The sequence below is a fragment of the Ranitomeya variabilis genome, chromosome 7, assembly GCF_051348905.1.
Source record: "Ranitomeya variabilis isolate aRanVar5 chromosome 7, aRanVar5.hap1, whole genome shotgun sequence".
Classification (NCBI taxonomy): Eukaryota; Metazoa; Chordata; class Amphibia; order Anura; family Dendrobatidae; genus Ranitomeya; species Ranitomeya variabilis.
In genome coordinates, this window is record NC_135238.1 from 56,982,215 (window position 1) to 57,008,360 (window position 26,146).

The 26,146-nt window shown below is 42.6% G+C and overlaps 1 protein-coding gene and 1 long non-coding RNA gene across 3 annotated transcripts in view; one reads left to right on the forward strand and one right to left on the reverse strand.

Moving 5' to 3' along the window:
- SNX29 (sorting nexin 29) overlaps positions 1-26,146 on the forward strand; it is a 565,512-nt gene that overhangs the window by 138,220 nt on the left and 401,146 nt on the right. The gene's annotated exons all lie outside the window — the stretch shown is intronic.
- Positions 12,628-13,587, reverse strand: LOC143784939 (uncharacterized). Its single transcript, XR_013217923.1, has 3 exons — positions 13,516-13,587; positions 13,299-13,399; positions 12,628-12,982 (listed from the first exon to the last, which is right to left on the reverse strand). It is a non-coding gene; the product is annotated as an uncharacterized LOC143784939 (long non-coding RNA).

Sequence of the window (26,146 nt, forward strand, 5' to 3'; positions counted from 1 at the left end):
TGAGGGAGAAGTGCACACGTGCATAGCACTGGCATGGCATACAGATGCTAGGTGAGACTAGCTGAGAAGTAAAACTCAGGACACTCGCATGACGTTCTCTAACTTTTCTGGCCGAGAATTTCAGCTGCTTTTTATACACCGATATGAGTGTTCCCTTAGGAGAATTATCTGCTTAGGAAACGGAAGCAGCCAAATTTGGGTTTACATTTTACCTTGGACTTTCTTCCAGATTTTCTCCCCTTATCATTAATTTCTATATAATTTGCACGTTTGAGAGATCTGTCAATCATCTAGAGTGGTGCTGGGAAAAGCTGCCGGAGCTCGTGTCGCTCTGACTCCTGCTACCGTAGTTCAGGAACTGTTTATCTAATGGCCGGGTTCCCTTTACAGGAATTTAGTTATACAACTATGTTATGTCTCCATTTTACACTTACATGGTTTTTCCTTTTCCCAGAAAAAGTTGAGCATGCCATCAGATACATATTCCTTGTATCTGGCCCCTTTATTTGCTCTGGTAGATCTTCGTTCAGTCATTATTGCTGATAGCAATCTCGATTTTTGGCTCTCACTTCACAGAAAGTGAATATAAAATGTCGCGTTTTCACTGCGTCAGTAAAACTGTTAGTGGCGGAATGTTCGGTTGCCATAGAGATAAAATGTTTGAATCATTACATCATGCACAGTATGTGATGACATCACTCACTGGTCAGAACTACTTACTGCAGGGACGTATTCACCTCTTATTTAAAGTGCCCCCGTCTTCAAAATACAGTTTTTAGATGCAGTGACATATAATAATGATATATTACATCATGTGATGAGGAATATATTACGTTTCACATGTTCCTTCATCAAAGTAATACATAATTGAACATCTACAAGACACTGCCCTCCCCATAAAATATAAAATATGGTATGTTCCAACATTTTCTGGCAGCTGATTGGCCGGTGATTTGACTGTCACAGCAAAATGAAGCGCAATTTTTTAAACTCCTCCACCCCATAGTTTCATCATAGAGACACTTTTATGCTAATTCACCTTATAAAAAAACTAAAAAACCATGAAACATGACACCAATAAAAGAGGCTCTTTATTATGTGGGCAGCATAGTAACGCCAGTGGTTAGCATTGCAGCGCTGGGCTCCTGGGTTCAAATCCCATTGAGGACAACATCTGCAAGGAGTTTGTATGTTCTCCCTGTGTTTGTGTGGGTTTCCTCAGGGTTCTCTGGTTTCCTCCCATACTACAAACACATACTGATATGGAATGTAGATTGTGAGCCCCAATGGGGACAGTGATGATAATATCTGTAAAGCGCTGTGGAATTAATGGCGCTTTATGCGAGTTAAAAATAAATCAAAAAGTCTGATGCAAATGGCTCACCATTAATTGTGCCACAAAACAAGCTGATCTGTGAAAGTATCCGAATGTGTAACTTGTGTAAATATAGAAGTAGGATGCAGAGAGCACAATAGGGTGATACCGGATGGAGGGAGAGCAGGAGAGTGCTGGTTTCGCTCACCTAATGGAGTTGTCACTGGCACAACTCCTATGTAGTCATGAAGAAAAATAACTGCTGCTCCGTGGCTGGTGGACAAATCCTCAAAGAAGATAATGGATCCAGTTGGATGAACACGTAAGGTGGGCTGCACTGCTGGAGTAAATCAATTCTTCAGAAATCATGAGGTAAAGGCTTTTTATTTACATCTTTTTTTTAACGCCGTACCGGAGTCATTTTCAAGTGAAAAAACAAATGTTCCATATCATTTCTGAAGAATGTATTTAATCCAGCAGTGCAGCCCACCTACGTGTTCATCCAACTGGATCTAGAATGTAAAGAAGCGAACCATAATATTAAAACCATAGATTTTTATTAGACATCTTAAAATACATACGACAAAAATATGAATAACCCAGGAAGAAGCCAGGGCAAAACGTACGTTGGGGTGAGGAGGGTCTCCGTGACGGTTCTGGCTTCTACATTGGCACTGTTCGCTGTGTAGCATTTTGGTAGGTAATATAACTGTTACTTCATGTACTCCATTGGAGACTATGCATTATTACACACACTGTGGGTGATTTTTTTTTAGGTCCGCAGTATATGCCACTTCTATTGCACCTCCCATAAGATATAATTTTGTGGTTATGCTATATGTACTGAGAGTGCATTACTTCATATCGCAGCGGTCGGTGCTAGTGTGTGCTTTTTCAGCTCTAGGTTCTTATATAATAGCTTATCGGTATATTTGACACCATACCACCCGTTTTTAGAATGGATTACTATCCACTATATTATTGGGAATTACTCTATTGATATATTAGAGCTGCATATTTACCAGCTTGGATAAGGTTAGCCATTGATACTGTTCAGAGCCCCTCCTATTGGACTTTTTTGTTTGTTCATATTTTGTGTCGTACTTATTTTAAGATGTCTAATAAAAATCTATGGTTTTAATATTATGGTTCGCTTCTTTTGACTACTCTATTAGTAAGTCTATTTTGTGGTTATGCATTGTTGAAGTGCCATAGTGGTTACAATTAGGGATTTTTTTCTTGATTATATGGATCAGGAATGTATAACTTGGTATTTTTACATAGGGCTGCAGAGTAATATTAACTAATTTATAATTTTATACAAAAGAAACAGTTAAAGGGGCTCCTATGAATGAGTCAGCGGTGCGCATACAGTATCGGTTCAGGTCCTCAATTTCATTATTGGCTCCTGATAGCGGCCTCTGCTCGTTACACTGATGCACCTAGAAAAGTAATGAGCAGCCTTAGAGCGGAGGAGAGGATCCTGTCTTTAGTGCATCACAGAATAGGTCAATATCACCACTGAGGAGCACATAACTGACCCTCTCCTCCTCCCTTAAGCCACTCGCAACACTTCTGGGTGCAACAGTGTTGTGAGTGCCGCAGATTCCTGCGTAGTCAGTGTGCACAATCAATGCTACGGTGGGGATTCAGCCCCCTGGCAAAATGATTGTTGTCAATCAGAGTCAGAGAAAATGCTAAAAGTGCAAATTGAGGGTAACGCAAAAGTGAACCAAGCTCTTGGCCATGCCAAGGATCTATTTAAGCCTCCTCATTTGCAGATATAATAAGACTTGTTTTAAAAGTAATTAAAGCAATGAAATATATACTGATTTTTGTTGGGGATAAATATCCTATATACAGTTGTGCTTAAGAGTTTACATACCCCGGCAAAATTTTTGCTTTCTTGACCTTTTTTCCAGAGAATATGAACAACAATAAAATGTTTCCTCCACTCATGGTTAGTGGTTGGATGAAGTAATTTATTGTCAAACTCCTGTGTTTTCTATTTTTAATTAATAATGACAAACCAAAACATTCAAATGACCCTGATCAAAAGTTTACATAACCTGCTGATTTAGGCTTGGTATCCTGCACAGAAGTTGATGCAAATGGGTTGGAATGGCTACTAAACATCCTTACCTGTGACCTGTTTGCTTGTAATCAGTGTGTGTGCATAAAAGCTGATTAAGCTTCTGGGATCCAAACAGACTCTTGCATCTGTCATCCAGCCACTGACGTTTCTGGATTGTGAGTCATGGGGAAAGGAAAAGAATTGTCAATGGATCTACGGGAAAAGGTAGTTGACCTGTATAGAACAGCAACGGGATACAAATAGATATCCAAAGAATTGATAATGCCAGTCAGCAGCATTCAATCTGTGATTAACAAATGGAAAATCAGGGGCTCTGTCAAAACAAAACCACGGTCAGGTAGACCAACAAAAATTTCATCCACAACTTCCAGGAAAATAACATCAGTTGAAATACTGGACTCTCTGAAAACTAGCGGTGTGGCTGTCTCAAGATGCACAATAAGGAGGCACTTGAAGAGAAATGGGCTGCATGGTTGAGTCGCCAGGAGAAAGTCAATACTGCGCAAATACCACAAAGTATCTCACCTACAATACGCAAAACAGCACAGAGACAAGCCTCAAAACTTCTGGAACAAGGTAATTTGGAGTGATGAGACCAAAATTGAACTTTATGGCCACAGCCATACCTGTTACATTTGGAGAGAGGTCAACATGCCTATGATGAAAGGAACACTGTTCCTACTGTAAAGCACGGAGGTGGATCGCTGATGTTTTGGGGATGTGTGAGCTACAAAGGCACAGGAAACTTGGTCAAATTTGAAGGAAAGATGAAAGCAGCACGTTACTGGCAAATACTGGAGGCAAATCTGCATTCATCAGCCCTGAAGGTGCTAATTGGACGTTCCAACATGGCAACGTTCCAAAACACAAGGCCAGGTCGACCTGTCATTGGCCACAGCAGAACAAAGTGAAGGTTCTGGAGTAGCCATCTCAGTCTCCTGACCTCAATATCATTGAGCCACTCTGGGGAGATCTCAAGTGCTCAGTTCTTGCTAGACAGCCCAGGAATTTACAGGAACTGGAGGCTTTTTGCCAAGAATAGTGGGCAGCTTTACCTTCTGAGAAAATAAAGAGCCTCATCTACAACTACCACAAAATACTTCAAGCTCTTCTTGATGTTAGAGAGGGCAATACACAGTATTAGAGGGAACCTGTCACCCCTCCCAGGGCGTTTTTAAGTGAAAGAGCCACCTTCAGCAGGCGCCGGGCATGAAACAAAAACACAGGAGGCGGCGCACAGACGCAAGAGGGAGCTGATTGACGTCTCGGAGGCGGTTGACATCGTGCGAGAAGACATACGTACTGGACACAATAGAGGTATGGCAGGCAATTTATAAGGCCGGGATCACACACAGCGAGATACGTCCGAGTCTCGCAGGTTAAAATGAAGCTCTGGCACCGGCACTCCAGAGCGGAGTGTGCGGCCGCATAGCAACACACCGGAGTGCCGGTGCCAGAGCTGTGTTTTAACCTGCGAGACTCGGCCGTATCTCGCTGTAGTGTGACTCCAGCCTCAAAGTGATTATTTCAGCATTTCTAAGGATACGAAGCATAAGAGCCACCTTCACAGAATGCAGCAGCCTTAGTGCTGCTAAAGGTAGCTATTTCACTTAAAAACACCCTGGGGGGGGTGGGGGGTTACAGGCTCCCTTTAGGAAATAGGTTATGTAAACTTTTGGTCAGGGTCATTTGGATATTTTCGGTTCTCATTATGATTTAAAAAGAGAAAACACAGTTGTTTAACAATAAATGGCTTCACCCAACCACTAACCATGAGTGGAGAAAAGGTTTTGGTGTTATCTACTATATAATTGTCTAAGGGTCACTTCCGTCTGTCCTTTTGTCTGTCTGTCTGTCGCGGATATTCATTGGTCGCGGCCTCTGTCTGTCATGGAAATCCAAGTCCGTGATTGGTCGTGGCAAAACACCCACGACCAATCAGCGACGCGCACAGTCCGGAAGAAAATGCCCGCTCCTTACTCCCCGCACTCAATGCCCGGCGCCCGATCCATACTCCCTTCCGGTCACCGCTCACAGAGGGTTAATGCCGGCGGTAACGGACGGCGTTATGCCGCGGGTAACGCACTCCCTTACCGCTGCTATTAACCCTGTGTGACCAAGTTTTTACTATTGACGCAGCCTATGCAGCGTCAATAGTAAAAACATCTAATGTTAAAAGTAATAAAAAAAAAAAAATCATTATATACTCACCTTCCGCAGCCTTTCCCGCTCCTCGCGATGCTCCGGCCGGTCCATGCAAGCGGTACTTTCCAGTGTCAAGGTTGGTCTGGGAGAAGGACCTGCCATGACGTCACGGTCATGTGATCGCGACACGGTCATGTGACCGCGACGTCATTACAGGACCTGCGCGAGAAGGACCTGCCATGATGTCAGAGTCACGTGACCGCGATGTCATCACACCCTGGGACCGGAAGCTGCCGCCTGCACCCCACACAGGCGACAGAACTACAACGCGCCTGCGGAAGGTCAGTATATGTTTATTTTTTATTTTTTTTTTTACCTGCAGATTTTTCAAAAATCGTGCGGAAAGATCTCACACGAATCCGTAACGTGGGCACATAGCCTTAGGGTTAGGGTTGGAATTAGAGTTAGGGTTGGAATTAGGGCTAGGGTTGGAAATAGGGTTAAGATTAGGCTTGTGGTTAGGGTTACGGATAGGGTTAGGGGTGTATTGGGGTTACAGTTGTGGTTAGGGTTGGGATTAGGGTTAGGGTTGGAATTAGGGTTACGGTTGTGTTGGGGTTAGGGTTGTGGTTAGGGGTGTGTTGGGGTTAGGGTTGTGATTAGGGTTATGGCTACAGTTGGGATTAGGATTAGGGGTGTGTTGGGGTTAGTGTTGAAGTTAGAATTGAGGGGTTTCCACTGTTTAGGCACATCAGGGGTCTCCAAATGCAACATGGCGCCACCATTGATTCCAGCCAATCTTGCGTTCAAAAAGTCAAATGGTGCTCCCTCCCTTCCAAGCCTCGACGTGCGCCCAAACAGTGGTTTACCCCCACATTTGGGGTACCAGCGTACTCAGGACAAACTGGGCAACAACTGTTGGGGTCCAATTTCTCCTGTTACCCTTGCAAAAATGAAAAATTAATTGCTAAAACATAATTTTTGAGGAAAGAACAATTATTTTTTATTTTCACGGTTCTGCGTTATAAACTTCTGTGAAGCACTTGGGTGTTGAAAGTGCTCACCACACATCTAGATAAGTTCCTTGGGGGGTCTAGTTTCCAAAATGGGGTCACTTGTGGGGTGTTTCTACTGTTTAGGCTCATCAGGGGCTCTGCAAATGCAATGTGACGCCCGCAGATCATTCCATCAAAGTCTGCATTTCAAATGTCACTACTTCCCTTCCGAGCCCTGACGTGCGCCCAAACAGTGGTTTACCCCCACATATGGGGTATCAGCGTACTCACAACAAACTGTGCAACAAATATTGGGGTCCAATTTCTCCTGTTACCCTTGTGAAAATAAAAAATTGCTTGCTAAAACATCTTTTTTGAGGAAAGAAAAATGATTTTTTATTTTCACGGCTCTGCGTTATAAACTTCTGTGAAGCACTTGGGGGTTGAATGTGCTCACCACCCATCTAGATAAGTTCCTTGGGGGGTCTAGTTTCCAAAATGGGGTCACTTGTGGGGGGTTTCTACTGTTTAGGCATATCAGGGGCTCTGCAAACGTAACATGATGCCCGCAGACCATTCTATCAAAGTCTGCATTCCAAAACGTCACTACTTCCCTTCCAAGCCCCGGCATGTGCCCAAACAGTGGTTTACCCCCACATATGGGGTATCAGCGTCAGGGTGGATTGATTTAAATCACGCCGATTTAAATCATGATTTAAATCACGATTTAAATCAAAAGATTTTTTTCTATTTAAATCGGATCGATTTAAATCATGATTTTAATCATGATTTAAATCACTGATTTAAATCAAAAGGTTTTTTTTAATATAAATCACGATTAAAATGAGAAGTGAGAGCAGTGCGCATGTGCGCCCATAGTTACACGGACGAAACTAGGGGCAACGATCTAACGCCAGGGTGAGGGGGGGACCCCAAAGTAAGTAAAAATCTTTTTTGTTTTACTATATGGCAATAGGTAGGTGTTTAAAAGCAGCATGTCTTAATTGTATAAACTATTAATAGCCTCCACATTTTGTTCATACTGCCCCTTTAATTCCACACTTCTAGCTTGGTTTCACTTTTGGTTTAGTTTCTTTTTCCATTCAGTTGACATGCCCAAACTTGTTGGATAGTCAGCATCCTACAGAAACCTCTGGAAGAGCATGGCATTGTGAATGTTACACATATACAGCCTTTATTCTACTGAGTTAAACAACTCAGCTTTATCTCATGATGGAAGAACCTTTGGATGGTAAAATATTTTCCTCAAAAAGCAGTTTATTGAAAAAAATCCGATTTAAATCAAAAAAATCCGATTTAAATCAAAAAAATCCGATTTTTTTGATTTTTTAAAAAAAACATTGATTTTTATCCACCCTGATCAGCGTACTCAGGAGAAACTGGACAACAACTTTTGCAGTCAAATTTCTCCTGTTACCCTTGTAAAAATAAAAAATTCTGGGCTAAAAAAATATTTTTGAGGAAAGGAAACACATTTATTATTTTCACGGCTCTGCGTTATAAACTTCTGTGAAGCACTTGGGGGTTCAAAGTGCTCACCACACGTCTAGATAAGTTCCCTTGGGGGTCTAGTTTCCAAAATGGAGTCACTTGTGGGGAGTTCCTACTGTTTAGGCACATCAGGGGCTCTGCAAACGCAACCTGACGCCCGCAGAGCATTCCATCAATGTCTGCATTTCAAAACGTCACTACTTCCCTTCCGAACCCCGACGTGTGCCAAAACAGTGGTTTACCCCCACATATGGGGTATCAGCGTACTCAGAAGAAACTGGACAACAACTTTTGGGGTCCAATTTCTCCTGTTACTCTTGGGAAAATAAAAAATTGTGGGCTAAAAATCATTTTTGAGAAAAGAAAAATTATTTTTTATTTTCATGGCTCTGCGTTATAAACTTCTGTGAAGCACTTGGGGGTTCAAAGTGCTCACCACACATCTAGATTAGTTCCTTGGGAGGTCTAGTTTCCAAAATGGGGTCACTTGTGCGGGAGCTCCAATGTTTAGGCACACAGGGGCTCTCCAAACGCGACATGGTGTCCGCTAATGTTTGGAGCTAATTTTCCATTCAAAAAGCCAAATGGCATGCCTTCCCTTCCGAGCCCTGCCGTGCTCCCAAACAGTGGTTTACCCCCACATATGGGGTATCATCGTACTCAGGACAAACTGGACAACAACATTTGAGGTCCAATTTCTCCTATTACCCTCGAAAATAAAAAATTCTGGGCTAAAAATCATTTTTGAGGAAAGAAAAATTATTTTTTATTTTCATGGCTCTGCGTTATAAACTTCTGTGAAGCACTTGGGGGTTCAAAGTGCTCACCACACAACTAGATTAGTTCCTTGGGAGGTCTAGTTTCCAAAATGGGGTCACTTGTGGGGGAGCTCCAATGTTTAGGCACATGGGGGCTCTCCAAACGGGACATGGTGTCCGCTAAAGATTGGAGCCAATTTTCCATTCAAAAAGTCAAATGGCACGCCTCCCCTTCCGAGCCCTGCCGTGCGCCCAAACAGTGGTTTACCCCCACATATGAGGTATCAGCGTACTCAGGACAAATTGGACAACAACGTTCGTGGTCCAGTTTCTCCTTTTAACCTTGGCAAAATAAAAAATTTTTCGCTAAAAGATCATTTTTGTGACTAAAAAGTTAAATATTCATTTTTTACTTCCGTGTTGCTTCTGCTGCTGTGAAACACCTGAAGGGTTAATAAACTTCTTGAATGTGGTTTTGAGCACCTTGAGGGGTGCAGTTTTTAGAATGGTGTCACTTTTGGGTATTTTCAGCCATATAGAACCCTCAAACTGACTTCAAATGTGAGGTGGTCCCTAAAAAAAATGGTTTTGTAAATTTTGTTGTAAAAATGAGAAATCACTGGTCAAATTTTAACCCTTATAACTTCCTAGCAAAAAAAAAAATGTGTTTCCAAAATTGTGCTGATGTAAAGTAGACTTGTGGGAAATGTTATTTATTAACTATTTTGTGTCACATAACTCTCTGGTTTAACAGAATAAAAATTCAAAATGTGAAAATTGCGAAATTTTCAAAATTTTTGCCAAATTTCCATTTTTTTCACAACTAAACTCAGAAATTATCGACCTAAATTTACCACTAACATGAAACCCAATATGTCACGAAAAAAAAGTCTCAGAATCGCTAGGATCCTTTGAAGCGTTCCTGAGTTATTACCTCATAAATGGACACTGGTCAGAATTGCAAAAAACGGCAAGGTCATGAAGGCCAAAATAGGCTGGGTCATGAAGGGGTTAATGAGATTCTCGTGCTCTGGGGCGGCCTGTGGGGGCTTTATATGGTGCTTTGGCCTCATTGTCCTCATTGTGGTCCGCTGTAAGTCATCACTGAGTCGCCTTTACTGCGCCTTTACATTCTCTGACCTTGATTACAAACACTCCCCTCCCCTCACTTATTTGTACGGTCTGTAGTCTATTAGTCCTGTAAATTATCAGCCCCGTCATAGCTCTTGTCCATCCATGTCCCCATTATCCCCACCATATCATAATTTTCTTTCAACAATTTTAATTCTAATTCCTCCATCTTGTTGGTGACACTTATGTTTAAAATTGGAATATATCCAACCTTTTTAGAATATTTTTCATATTTTATACCATTAAATATATATATTTTTTCAAATTAAACTATTCATACTTTACATTTTATTCAATTTTTTAAAACAATTTTTGTTTATGGCAAATACCCTTTAACTCTGGCAGGAGCAGAGAGCAAGAGCATTGGTAATGATGTGCTGAGAGCAGCTCACAGGGAAGCAACAATAGAGATTAGCGTCAGTAGGGATGGGCAGGAATATTCTTAAATAAGACCCTTGTGGAAAACCACTGTGTTTCTGGTGTATGGGGCCGCACGTCACAAGTCACACAGCATTACGTCACACTACATGGACAGCGTAACACATCAGTCGTCATGTAGATAATTGGAACAACTTTTAAGGAGGTAAAGGATCATTATCTCTTAAGTCGATTACATTTTGAAGAAGAATAAAGAAAACAAACCACAACCAGTGCTTTGGTATAAAAATATTTATATTTTATTTACAATATTTACAGTGTATAAAAAATATATCTTATTTACAAGGTTGTCAGGTTTCTGTTAGCCATAGATGTTATTGGCTGATGTTAGGCACAGATGTTATTGGCTGGCGGATGTTAGGCACAGATGTTATTGTCTCTTTGATGTTAGGCACAGATGTTGTTGGCTGGCGGATGTTAGGCACAAATGTAATTGGCTGGCGGATGTTAGGCACTGATGTTATTGGCTGGCGGATGTTAGGCACATACGTTATTGGCTCTTTGATGTTAGGCACAGATGTTATTGGCTGGCGGATGTTAGGCACAGATGTAATTGGCTGGCGGATGTTAGGCACTGATGTTATTGGCTGGCGCATGTTAGGCACAGATGTTATTGGCTGGCTGATGTTAGGCACAGATGTTATTGGCTTTCTGATGTTAGGCACATATGTTATTGGCTGTCTGATGTTAGGCACAGATGTTATTGGCTGGCGGATGTTAGGCACAGATGTTATTGGCTCTTTGATGTTAGGCACAGATGTTGGCTGGCGGATGTTAGGCACAGATGTAATTGGCTGGCGGATGTTAGGCACTGATGTTATTGGCTGGCGCATGTTAGGCACAGATGTTATTGGCTGGCGCATGTTAGGCACAGATGTTATTGGCTGGCTGATGTTAGGCACAGATGTTATTGGCTGGCTGATGTTAGGCACAGATGTTATTGTCTCTTTGATGTTAGGCACATATGTTGTTGGCTGGCGGATGTTAGGCACAGATGTAATTGGCTGGCGGATGTTAGGCACAGATGTTATTGGCTGGCTGATGTTAGGCACAGATGTTATTGGCTGGCTGATGTTAGGCAGAGATGTTATATGCTGGCGGATGTTAGGCACAGATGTTATTGTCTCTTTGATGTTAGGCACAGATGTTGTTGGCTGGCGGATGTTAGGCACAAATGTAATTGGCTGGCGGATGTTAGGCACTGATGTTATTGGCTGGCGGATGTTAGGCACATACGTTATTGGCTCTTTGATGTTAGGCACAGATGTTATTGGCTGGCGGATGTTAGGCACAGATGTAATTGGCTGGCGGATGTTAGGCACTGATGTTATTGGCTGGCGCATGTTAGGCACAGATGTTATTGGCTGGCTGATGTTAGGCACAGATGTTATTGGCTTTCTGATGTTAGGCACATATGTTATTGGCTGTCTGATGTTAGGCACAGATGTTATTGGCTGGCGGATGTTAGGCACAGATGTTATTAGCTCTTTGATGTTAGGCACAGATGATGACTGGCGGATGTTAGGCACAGATGTAATTGGCTGGCGGATGTTAGGCACTGATGTTATTGGCTGGCGCATGTTAGGCACAGATGTTATTGGCTGGCGCATGTTAGGCACAGATGTTATTGGCTGGCTGATGTTAGGCACAGATGTTATTGGCTGGCTGATGTTAGGCACAGATGTTATTGTCTCTTTGATGTTAGGCACATATGTTGTTGGCTGGCGGATGTTAGGCACAGATGTAATTGGCTGGCGGATGTTAGGCACAGATGTTATTGGCTGGCTGATGTTAGGCACAGATGTTATTGGCTGGCTGATGTTAGGCAGAGATGTTATATGCTGGCGGATGTTAGGCACAGATGTTATTGGCTCTTTGATGTTAGGCACAGATGTTGTTGGCTGGCGCATGTTAGGCACAGATGTTATTGGCTGGCTGATGTTAGGCACAGATGTTGTTGGCTGGCTGATGTTAGGCACAGATGTTATTGGCTGGCAGATGTTAGGCACAGATGTTATTGGCTGGCAGATGTTAGGCACAGATGTTATTGGCTGGGGATGTTAGGCACAGATGTTGTTGGCTGGCAGATGTTAGGCACAGATGTTATTGGCTGGGGATGTTAGGCACAGATGTTGTTGGCTGGCAGATGTTAGGCACAGATGTTGTTGGCTGGCAGATGTTAGGCACAGATGTTGTTGGCTGGCAGATGTTAGGCACAGATGTTGTTGGCTGGCAGATGTTAGGCACAGATGTTGTTGGCTGGCTGATGTTAGGCACCGATGGTAAAGGCAGGTTGATGTTAGGCTTAGGTGGTAGTGGCTGGTGGATGTTATGCACAGATGATGCTGGCAGGTGTATATTAGTAATTTTTGTATAAAATATTTATCTCTTATTTAAATTAAATGATAAACTTACAAAAATATAAATAGATTTAAAAATATAAAAATAATTATAACTATAAAACTATATGCTCAAACATTAACTATTTCTACAAATAACGGATGTATAAGAATAAAAAACTAGTCCTTTAAATTAGGTAATCTTGGCTGGTGGTCATAGCTGAATGCTGGTGATGTTATGGGTTAGCCAACACCTATAACAAGAAAACATAAAAGAAAAGCAAAGTTTAGTGAAATCTTCATTCCCTGCAGACATATATTCATGTTCTTTGTACCATTCCTGACCACTGTGAAGTGTCGGCCTTTGTTAGAATATGTAATGTCGTTTTCATATGTGTTTCCCAATCACTTGGTCTCCTGTAAAAGGCCCATTCTGTTCATATTGATGTTCATACTATGAATATTTCCATACGGCTACTTTCCCAAATTTTCAGTCTATAAGGGCTGTAATAGAGTCATATTCTCTCCCTTCTCCCACACGGAAATTAAGGCATCGGCGCTCTGTGTTACCTCATCACTATTAGTTCTTTTTTGCTCTTTTTTGAGGGGGCGGCTTGCTGTTCTTATTGGCTCTCTTCCTTGAGTCATTCTTCTTTTTTGGTTTTTCTGCCCTGAAGAATGAATAAATAATCCTGACCTTCTACATGTGTAATGGACATGAGATAAGATCTTGAGATGAGGTTATAGTTATAGTGTGAGGCTGGCGCCATCACTGATTGTAACTCACTGCTCCGTTGTTCTGTCCTCCTCGGATTGTCTTGGTATCTCCATGATTGTGAGCGCGGCATCAGTCTCATCTCTGTTTAGATTAGACAATGAATACATTAGGGTTAGGCGTACATTTGGCCCAGACGTAGCCAATCACATTCAGACATGAGTCTGACGTCAGCGAATGGGCATGATCTTTAAATAACCGTCATGTTGGCGGCACTATTCATTATACGTAGTGCATGCATGGAGCATCTTCAGCGTCCTACTCTCTTGAGTGTTGTGTGCCAATTAAAACATCTGGTAGTCGGCAAATGTGCTAATAACAATATGCTTGTTACAGAGAAGTCTGATCGCGGTTTATTGCGATATATGCCGGACTCTGAATGTGAATGATAATAATTTACAATGAGGGACATTAACAATATAGATGATAGCTGGACCCTCACTGTGCGCTGTCATTGAGTGATTGGACCGATAAGGCAGATAATACCATATCCCAAATTATATAAGAGCTGAGACATATGCAATGACTCTTACTGTGAGGGATAATTATTGAACGCTCCGACCGATGGGGCAAAGTGGACCTCATCGTAAATAAGGTGATCGTCTTAGGATGTATATGGATGCTCCACGAAAAAAGAGTTTGATGGATAATATGGATAGTTACACTATCAGTCCAAAGATGTCCGATATACTATGGAGGCAATGATCACAGGGACAATAAATTGTCAGCATAAGGGGCAATGATTAAATGTGATCTTGACTTTAGCGCTGGTATAAAAAACAGCAAAAACACATGGCAGTGATCATCATATAAATAGATTCACGTCTAAAAATATATATACCCCATGTGTGTTTGTAATAGACTATACCGGACCTATCATCATGAATCATAGACAAGGTAGAAACGACAATAGACTAGTCCAAAAATAGTGAATCAATTGTACTTTATTACTTTAGCTCTGGTATATTATGCAGGAGTAAGGAATTTCAGTATACAAATGATATAATTGATATATTCTAGTATGTCCGTAACTGCCTTGTGGATCTATTTGTGAGTCTGGTAGTTATCGGTGGACATCCACATACTCGCCTGTAGGATTATTGTACTTTAGGTGCTTTAATACTAGATCCTACACAAACATTCGCGTTAGGATTTTTTAGTTTTTTTTTTGTGTTAGTCTCTAATACTGTAGGAGTTACATGATGGTCTTAAGTATTCTGATAAGTGTTTGTCTCCTGATGGTCTGTCTAATAGTGGGATGATGAAACGCGTAGAGACTAGAGAGGTTTTAGCGGAGGAGGGAGGAAGGAACCCAGCACATCCATCCAACGTTAAAAATGTAGTTTATTCACTAGTAATCAAAACAAAGATCCAAGTAAACCGTAAGAAACCTGACCCTTGTCTGGCACAAAGCATGCGCCCCAGAGACCTTTTAGGGAGAGTTTTTGCTTTCATGTATACAACTTATGGGGCTTAAGAGACGTCGGGTGTTTGTATGTATTTTGTTCATGTACATATCAGTCATCTCCTGAGTGATATTGTGGAATCAGTGTATCAGAAAACACCGTGTGCACAGTCACACTGTGGTGCATAGACTAGGTTCCCAAACCGTTAGTATCAACCAAAAAAGAAGTCTAGCACTCAACTTCAGTAAACGTAAATGACGTTTTATTTTGTAGCACTCGAAACGTTTCAGTCCTAACATGGACTTTCATCAGTCACGTGCCAATGTGGGCCTGTGGGGCTAGGCAAAAAATAAGGAGATGGAGGCAATATGCCAAGATATAGCAGAGGAACCCTATGCGGCACGAATAGGGAGAATGGTAACCGCTTAGTTGTGGTATTTAAGGTCATGGATGACAATATCACGGGTGGAATGTAGCACCTGTAGGCGGAGGTAGTGCCGATGAGAGGGAGAGGGGTGCTTCCTTCAGACGCGGTATCCGCCGCTTGCTTCAATCTCATCTCTATTTAAAGTAGACAATTAATGCATTAAGATCTGTGAGATTTTACACTTAAGATATAAACAGACTATATACCCTTTCTATCCCCTAATACATAGATGTAAAAGTATATGAACCCTCTTACACAGAAGGTACAGTACTAATGGTGACTTACGTTGTGTACAGCCTGCAGTTTATTTCTGTATCTGGATCTCCGATCTCGGGGAGGACGACTGGTCCAAGAAGTATTTTAATGTTCTTGTTTTTCTTGGATATGTAGTTTGAAGACGACGAACAGCTACTATTGGTGAAAATGGGAACTGTTAGGGTGTGCTCACATTTGCAATTAAACTTGACGAGTGCAATGTGAAATAATCTCTAATTGCACTCTCTACAATATTAGTCAATAAGGCGGTGCTCATCAGCTAGTTTATTTCTCACCTGGAATGGAGATGAGGAAAAATGTGCAGGAAGATGCATATGGCGGCGTATAACGGCTGAGAATCACCAATGTAAGTCAATGGGTGCGAGAACAAAATTGCGCAGCACGCGGATGATGTGTGTGCCGTTTGATTTTTGTGCCCCATCTCAAGAGAAACCCGACATTTCATTATCAGGGTACAATTAATTCACATTGTGAACCATCAGAATGAAATAGAATGGATATAGATAGAATAAAAGATAAAAATATCATGGAGTTCCCCATATTATTCTTAACCAGCTGAGGGAAAGGCGACTGCTGGGGGCTGATGTTATAGTTGGGAAGGGGGTTTTAAACATGGAGCTTCCCAAGCTATTAAAATCAGTTCACAATGGTATACTTGGCCTTTACTGGTAATTTAACGTAGGAGAGTTCCCCACAAAAAATTACATGGGATCCCACTATTTTTAATAATCAGTAAAGACTAGGCAGAGAGCTGTAAGATGATATTAATAGCCTAGGAAGGGGCCATGGATATTTGCACCCTACCAGTCTAAGAAAATCAGCCCTCAGAAGCCCCGGAAATTGAGCCTCCATTAGATGCGCCAATTCTGAAGCTTAGTCTCGGCTCTTCCTACTTGCCTTGGTGCAGTGACAAGTTGTATAATAGTATTGGTGTTGATGTCAGCTTTGTAATGTCAGCTGACATCAAGCCCGGGGGTTAGTAATTGAGAGGCTTCTATAGCCACCTCCATTACTAACCCTTGTCAGTTTAGGGTAAAACACACACACACACACACACACACACACACACACACACACACACACACACACACACACACACACACACACACACACACACACACACACACACACGAAAAATTACTTTAATTGAAAAAAAAAAAAAAACACTCCCCGCGACCCTCTTTACCCATTTATTATTATCCACAGATAAATTAAAAAAAAAAGCTGTCCTCAATTGTCCGCTGATAATCAATAGCCCAACTTGGATACATCTGGATGCTTTGCTGAACGGTGACATAAAATACCACCACTCTGCCAAGCATCCAGGAGACATTGAGCTGAGCATGAGAACGCAGCATCAGTGCTGAGCGCCGATGTCAGGAAGGTGACTGGAATTCATAACCAATGAACTCTGGTCATCTCACTGACATCACTTCTCGCTGCGTGAGAAAGTTCTGTCAGATTACATTACAAAGCTGACATCAACCCCAATATCGTTACCCACTTGCCACCGCACCCGTGTACAAGTGTGGTGGCAAGTGGATAATAGTATTCGGGTTGATGTCAGCTTTGTAACGTCATCTGACAGAATTGCTGGTTATTAAAAGTAGGGGGACCCAATATTGTTTTTTAGGTGGTTGTCCCGTGCTAATAACCAGTAAAGGCTAAATAAACAACTGTAGGCTGATATTAATAGCCTGGAAAGCTCCATGTTTATTACTCCCTTCCCAGAGCATAAACATCAGCCCCTAGCTGTCGGCCTTACCTCAGCTGGTTAAGAATCATGGTGGATCCCACTCCATTTTTTACTTCTAATTCTTTAATAATTACCTAAGTACGTGTACAGTAAATTAAACATGCTCTATACTAAATATATATCACACTGACCTCTTTCTATCTCTGTATATGTTTTGTTTTCTTAGTTCAAAAACTAGCTTCAAATGCTATAGAAAATTACTGTATGTAAAAGCTGATGTTAAAACGCATTGAATACGTATTTCATACACATGTCATCCGGATGCTAGGTGAGGGAGAAGTGCACACGTGCATAGCACTGGCATGGCATACAGATGCTAGGTGAGACTAGCTGAGAAGTAAAACTCCTGAAACTCGCATGATATTCTCTAACATTTCTGGCCGAGAATTTCAGCTGTATTTTTTACACCGATATGAGTGTTCCCTTAGGAGAATTATCTGCTTAGGAAACGATAGCAGCCAAATTTGGGTTTACACTTTGCCTTGGACTTTCTTCCAGATTTTTTCCCCTTAACATTAATTTCTATCTATTTTACTTGGAATATTGGTGATAATAAATATTAGCAAATATCTGTTAATCAGCACTTGTCAGGCTGCTCTTATAAAGGGAAGCCATACCTCAATTCATTCTGCCCAAACCACGTACAGCATGAATCCGATTGCCGCCAGGTATGTTTTTCTCTATTAATGCTCTGGTGTTTCAGAGATGACATATTCCGTCTCCGCCCCACAGACCTTTGACATCCCGGCTTCTCCCTGTCCGCTCCAGGTGATTGACAGATCTCTCAAATGTGAACTTAGGGAGCGATCTGTCAATCATCTAGAGTGGTGCGGGGAAAAGCTGTCGGAGCTCGTGTCGCTCTGACTCCTGCTGCCCGTAGTTCAGGAACTCTTTATCTAATGACCGGGTTCCCTTTACAGGAATTTTTTTGTACAACTATTTTATGTATCCATTTTACACTTACATGGTTTTTCCTTTTCCCAGAAAAAGTTGAGCATGCCATCAGATACATACTCCTTGTATCTGGCCCCTTTATTTGCTCTGGTAGATCTTCGTTCAGTCATTATTGCTGATAGCAATCTCGATTTTTGGCTCTCACTTCACAGAAAGTGAATATAAAATGTCGCGTTTTCACTGCGTCAGTAAAACTGTTAGTGGCGGAATGTTCGGTTGCCATAGAGATAAAATGTTTGAATCATTACATCATGCACAGTATGTGATGATGTCACTCACTGGTCAGAACTACTTACTGCAGGGACGTATTCACCTCTTATTTAAAGTGCCCCCGTCTTCAAAATACAGTTTTTAGATGCAGTGACATATAGTAATGATATATTACATCATGTGATGAGGAATATATTACGTTTCACATGTTCCTTCATCAAAGTAATACATAATTGAACATCTACAAGACACTGCCCTCCCCATAAAATATAAAATATGGTATGTTCCACCATATTCTGGCATCTGATTGGCCAGTGATTTGACTGTCACAGCAAAATGAAGCGCAATTTTTTAAACTCCTCCACCCCATAGTTTCATCATAGAGAGACACTTTTATGCTAATTCACCTTATTAAAAAAACTAAAAAACCATGAAACATGACACCAATAAAAGAGGCTCTTTATTATGTGTGCAGCATAGTAGCGCCAGTGGTTAGCATTGCAGCGCTGGGCTCCTGGGTTCAAATCCCATTGAGGACAACATCTGCAAGGAGTTTGTATGTTCTCCCTTTGTTTGTATGGGTTTCCTAAGGGTTCTCTGGTTTCCTCCCACACTACAAACACGTACTGATAGGGAATGTACAGGGTGGGCCATTTATATGGATACAACCTAAATAAAATGGGAATGGTGACAGTTTTCTTGTGTAGGGTGTCTTGCATTGAAATCTGCTGCAATGACCCGGGTACTGCGTTCACCAGACATCAACACAATTTCTATCCACTCCTCACGTGTTAACCTCTGCGACATGTCAATGGCTGTAAACATAGAAACTTCAAGGAGTTTGTATGTTCTCCCTGTGTTTGTGTGGGTTCCCTCAGGGTTTTCTGGTTTTCTCCCACACCAAAAACACATACTGATAGGAAAAGTACAGGTTGAGCCCCAATGGGGACAGTGCCGATAATATCTGTAAATTGCTGTGTAATTAAAGGAAATCTGTCACCTACTTTTTCATATATAAGCTGCGGCCACCTCCATCAGGGGCTTACCTATCTGTAGATAAGCCCCCGATGTAACCTGAAAGATAAGAAAAACAATTTAGATTATGCTCACCCAGTGGCGGTCCAAGTCCGATGCTTACCTTAAGGCGGTAATACCTCCCAAAATTGACATAAGGGTGACCTGAGTTAAGGATGCGCCTGTCCAACTTCCTAACCTGATGTCACCTGAGGGGTACCACAATGTGACCAATGAGGATGTGGTTGTTAACACAGTGGAGCTGACACCCAGATAGAGTGTGACTTGGGGGTTCACTAAACTGTAGGGTGTGACACAGACTCCAGGGGTGACTGTAACTCTGAGGAAGTAAGACAGTACAGTAAATAAGAGCCCCACAAGAAGAGCAAGTCCTCTAGTCGCCGGAGACATAAAAGAACAAAGGGGCTGAACAAATTGCACCCTCTGAGAACAGTGATAAAGAGGAGACAGGGACAGGTGCCAACAAGGTTGACGTCCTCGATAAAGAGATAACCCAGCACTGAGGTAGTTGAGGACGTAAGAAACATGAAACTGTCCCAGGGTGGTGGTAGGGCTCTAACAGCTGTAATCACAGTTGGAGAACAACTCAAAGAGAAAATAGAGAGCCTGCAGGAGAAGCTGTCCACTTCGACCGCTATCACCCGACAACTAGAGGTTCAAGTTGACAAACTGACCAAGGAAATGTGCACATGGAAAGAGTGTGCCAACTGTTTTCGCCAGGTAGAAGCTCACGTGCAAAGCTTGGAGAAAGAGAGCGCAAAGAGGTCTGTTAACAGCTGGCGAAGGGAAGTTTGAAGGTGGCGTGTATGGAAGTCGCCAACTCCGTGCAGTTGGATCAGGTGCGTCACCTGGAGTCCGAGCTCTTGGAAGTCGAGGCCTGGCTTGGAGCGAAGGAAGCACAGGGGTTCCAGGACCATGCTAAAGCGTTGTCTCGTGAGAAGAAAAACTGTGGCAGATTTACAGGCCTAATTAAAAACAATAAAAGAGCATGTCGAACAAGAAAAGGCCGTGAGACAAACGGCGAAGCACAGACTTGATGAGTTGGAGAAGATAGTCTTTGAGCTCAGAGGTCACCTGTCTGCATGGCACAGTGTGAATAAGGCCCTGAAGGAAGATGTGGAGGTGCTCAGAGATGCAGTAAGAGGTCTTCTGCAAGAGGAGAAGTGGCTGGTCGGAGACTTACAGCAGCTGTGCCCTAGTGATAACAAGGCGGAGCTGCAAATGCCCATCTTAGCGAGGGGACTTGAAGAATGTAAAACTGAGGAAGAGTGTGCGCTAAGAGCGGAACAAGACAATCACTAGGACGTGGCAGAAGTTTTGCTGTAAAGGTCAGTGGCAAAGCGGGAGTTGTCCGTTCACGGAAAGAATGAGACTTCACTCTTCAAGTGCGTGATAGAGGTACCCGAAGAGGTGCGAGAAGAATGTACCAGTGAGAATGTGCATGAGGCCTTTAAAAAGGCGGTCGAAGTGTGTAGTGTGCACTGGGCACCCGAGACTCATCTCTTGGGCTAGAGAGGCGAAGAGGTTCGCTAAGGGCTGAAGTGTTCCTCAAGATGCAGCTAACAAAGGACATAGAGACATATGGAAGAATGGAAGAACTGCTCTCTGAGAAATAAAGACCATACGAGAAATGGCCAGCAGAGAGATTACAGAAAGGGGCCTGATGAAAGAGATAGAAGTCGTGTTGCCTCAGTTAGCTCAGGGCTGAGTGACTTAAGTGGGAGACCCTGCTGCGGACGTGTTGACATAGAGGCAGACCAGACAGGTGGTATGGGTGCAAGGGAATTGCGACACCGGGTTGACCGTGACACTCAAACCCAACTAAGAGGACCTACTCGACTGGTAGCGCAAGGTGACTTGGGTACCCGTTCTCAAGACCCCTTGTGTGTGACAAATCTTCAACCCCAAAGGATTGAACAAGGGGGGGATATGTGATGCAGTGACCCCTGTTACAGGAAGGGGGCGCTGCGTGGTCTCCCCAGAATACGCATGGAGGCGTATTGAGGCTATAGGAATACATGGCAATCTCAGGCATAACTGTGGTGATGAGTCAAAGTCTGGCATTATTGTGAATGTCCGTTATGTGTTGCAGAGAAAGATACTGTGCGCTGCAAGCCTGAAGTAAGGTTGTTCTGGGACCTGTAGTCCCACAAGTATTGGTGTAGTTTGAAAGGGAGGCTTGCAGAGCTAGTTCTGAGCGCTGGGTGGGTCGGACTAGCCACACACACCTCCCGCCTATGGGATTGGTTACAAGTATGTAATGTGACCGGGGTGTGGGTCACAGGGATCCTGTGTATGGACCTGGATGGTTCTTGGCTGGAAGGTCCTGTGAGAGGAAAGGCCTGGGTGTTGGGAGTTCCAGAGTATGGACTGGATCCCTGAACAGCACCTGGTGAGGCCGTGATCCTGAGTGGCCTCTGTGTTGGGAGGTCCTGTGTGTGGACCGGATCCCTGAAGAGCACGAGGACAGGCCCGGGATCTGCAGAGTTGGTCACGGCTACTGTGTGGGGGAAGCTACCATCCTTCGGTGGGTCTGGAATTGACTTATGTGTGCCTACCAGGCAAGTTGGTGATCCCCGTAGGCAGCTTGTCTGGAGGACAAAACCCTGTGATGCCAGCCAGTGAAAACCTGCAACGCTGACTAGCAGGTAATCCAGATTGTGTGTGTTTGGCTCCAGAGCGAGCCTGAATATTGGACTCTACCAAGAGTATATAGTCACAGTCTTGATGGAGCAGAGCCATGCTATGAACACTGTTACTTTGTGTTTGGTGCCACTGGGGTTTATAGAGTAATAAAACCCAGTTGAACTTGTGAGGAAAACCGTGCCTGTCTGCTTTTATCCCGCGCCAAGCGAGGGTCCCCCAACACACTCACGTAGCGTTATCTCACAGTATTCATATATAAATGCAAGTCATATTGAAGAAATTTTACCACTATCATGAAGTACAATATGTCACGAAAAAACATTCTCAGAATCAGTGGGATCTATTCAAGAAGTGTCAAATTTGGCTTGTGAAGGTACAAACAGCCCTGGGGGAGTAAAGGGGTTGAAAAGGGTTTAGAAAGTTGCTCTAAACTGCTTTTTGGATCAATTATTTTTTAAAAAGAGGGACAAAATATAAAAAAAGCTTCTTATTTTGTCATATACACAGCAAAATAAAGGGGAAAGTATTGTAAAAAAAAAAATTTTATACAAGACACTAAATGTGAGTACAGTATGTAAGAAAAATGTAAGGAGCAATTTCTATTCTCGACTATATGCAGTATGGCCATTCTTCCGTGTGATTGTCTGTCTGTTTCCAGTACAGCACAGTAGTTGTGTTCGGAAATGATCCTTACAGTTATTGTCAGTTTTCCAGCACTTTTTCTATGTAAAAGACTTTGCTGGCAAGTCAATAAAGTAATTTAAGCAGAATATTTTACACCAAAAAAAGGTAAACACGGTTCATTGCTAATCTTCTCAGCTCTGTAATTGTCTTCCTTCAACCGGACCCCGCCATGGAGATACACTGCTCATTGAAAAACATTGCTTGCCTAGCGAACACAAAACCTGCAGTTACCGCAACGGATCTTCACTTAATGAATCCGGATGCTATTTTCTCTCGGAGGATGATGCATCTGCAAATAGAAAGTTACTGCTGTCTCCAACTCCTGTCTGGAGTCAGTGATTGAAAAAAAACACATTTTTTCATGTTTGCGATAACAGTATTGCAGAATTGTCAGTCATGACTTCTCTTCTACATCATCAGGAAACACGTAGAGACAGTCTGGTGGAGATCATTGAGGCCCATGAAGAAGCAGTGGGCATGAGAAACAGTCCAAATGATAAACTTACAGGAACCAGCAGAATTTTATTGCTTGGGTCCTTGCAGGACTGTGGTGTCTTTTAGGGTATGTGCACACGCTGCGGATTTTGTTGTGGATCAGCAGCGTTTCCGCACCTGTGGATCCGCAGCGGTTTCCCATGCATTTACAGTACCATGTAATGCTATGGGAAGTGAAATCCGCAGTGCACATGCTGCGGAAAAAAATGCGCGGAAACGCAGCGGTTTATTTTCCGCAGCATGTCAATTCTTTGTGCGGAATCCGCAGCGGTTTTTCACCTGCTCCAATAGGAAACTGCAGGTGAAAAACCGCAGCGGAAACCGCAATAAAAACCGCAGCGGAAACCGCAATAAAAACCGCGATAAATCCGCAGTAAAAACCGCAGTGGTTTTGCACTGCGGATTTATCAAAAACGCTTCAGACTTCAGACTCCGACTCTGACTCCATAGCCCTGGGTCCTCAGCATGTTATGAATCATTTTACTGCCATGGATACTTAGGATATATTTCCTTTGTGGAATTTCTGTAACTGAAAATCTGCAGCAAAATTAATAGCGGTATTGCAAAAATGTTTTACAAATCCGTAGTATAAATGGCCGTTCTGAACTAATTTGGGTTGCGGATTTTCTCTTTAGCGCATATATTTAGATTTGGTGCTTATTTTCATCTCACAAATCTGGAATGGGGAGATATATACTGCGTATATGCTACAGGGAAACATACCCTTACAGTTTGGAGGATGCAGCACTTAATGTGGCTGTTTGCCTAATCCCCACCTAGTGTAAGCTGCATAAACCAAGAAACGGATAAATTGTCTTCAAGGAAAATTGAGTGAAATCCACAGTTGTAAATCTATAGTAAATCAATCTTGTGCTGGGACAAAAAAAAATCAGCAGAACCTACTAGTCCCCTGACTTCAATGTTAAAAATAAGTCTGAATCTTGTGCACTGTGAAAAGGAGCAAAGCACAGAGAAACTCGGATACACTTGTCTGCCCCCCAATAGAGCTGCGCAAATTCTGATGATAAAGTTCAACAAGTCTTACAAGTGTAAAACTCAAATCACGAAGGTAAAAAATGTTTAGTTAATTCCCATCTGCTCTTCCCACCCAACAGTAAAACCCCCAATAGATCTAGAACAGGGGTCTCATACCCGGCTGCGTATATGGGCCATACATAGAAAAAAATTTGAATTTGACAGGCCGCATTCTATGCGTGATGATAAGACATTTTCAGTTACAGTGGGTTTTTTTCCATACAACTTTTGGATTATTTTGGAGGGTTTTTTATGCCATTCCTTGTATGGGTTGTGGTATCATTTTATAGTTGGTCACCTTTGTTTAGCAATGTCCCCTTCCTGGCCACCTTCTTGAAGCAATGTCTCCATCCTAGTCACCGCTTTGTAACAATTTCCCCATCCTTGTCACCTTCTTGTAGCAGTGTCCGCATCCTGGCCACCTTCTTGTAGCAATGTCCCCATCCTGGCCACCTTCTTGAAGTAATGTCCCTATCCTGGTCTGCTTCTCGTAGTAATGTCCCCACCCTGGTCACCTTCTTGTTCTAATATGCGCATACTGGTCACCTTCTCATAGTAATGTCCCCTTCCTGGTCACCTTGTAGCAATGTCCCCATCCTGGCCACCTTCTTGAAGCAATGTCCCTATCCTGGCCACATTCTTGTAGTAATGTCCCCACCCTGGTCACCTTCTTGTACTAATATGCGCATACTGGTCACCTTCTCGTAGTAATGTCCTGATCCTGGTCACCTTCTTGTAGCAATGTCCCCATCCTGGTCTGCTTCTTGAAGCAATGTCCCTATCCTGGTCTACTTCTCGTAGTAATGTCCCCATCTTGGTCACCTTCTCGTAGTAATGTCCCCATCCTGGTCACCTTCTTGTAGCAATGTCCCCATCCTGGCCTGCTTCTCATAGCAATGGTCCAAGGGTGAACATTCATCTGAAGCGAAGTGATGGCATCAGCAGCCCCTGGACCAGGCCTCGATCGCCACGGGAGCTCCGGTGCCTGCAGGCCACATGAGACCTCTGATCTAGAGTGTTGATGCAATTTGTTACAACTTCATCCAATTTTCCTGCTATTGTGTTCTGCAGCTTTTTTATGCACAAAACTGCACGGGAAATCCGCAGTATTTCTTTCCCGCATTTCCATGTTAAGGTCTTGTTCGCACGCTGTGTTTTTGCAATGTATTTTTCAAGAGTTAAAAAAAGCTGCACTTTACAGTATCAGCAAAGTGAATGAGATTTCTGAACGCTCATGCAAATGCTGCTTATTTTTCCCTTGCATATTTGAACCATCCAAGCGTTTTGTTCAAATTTGCAGCGTGTCAAGTTTTTCATAATTTTTTTCAGCGTTTTCACTCATTCACATATAAACGCCTCAAAAACTTATAAAAACACACCTGTCAAAAAACCTGCTCCAGCTACTAAACATTTGCACGTTCTGAGAGTATGTGGTCACATTAAGTATTTGCAGCAGGATTTTCTACAGCAAAACCCAGAGTGTTGGCAGTAAAATACGCGTGTTTTTTATGCATTTTTGTGTGTTTTTTCCACATTCATTTGGATAAGTGGAGAACACAGCAAAAACATTAAAACATTCCGGAGTTTTGGCAGGCAAAATGCTGTGTAATATACTCGTGTTTTTTTGGCTTTTTTTATCGTGAGTTTTTGATGTTTTTTTTCCTATTCGTGTGAATAAAGCGCTGAAAGAACTGACGTTCTGCAGATTTGAAACTGCAG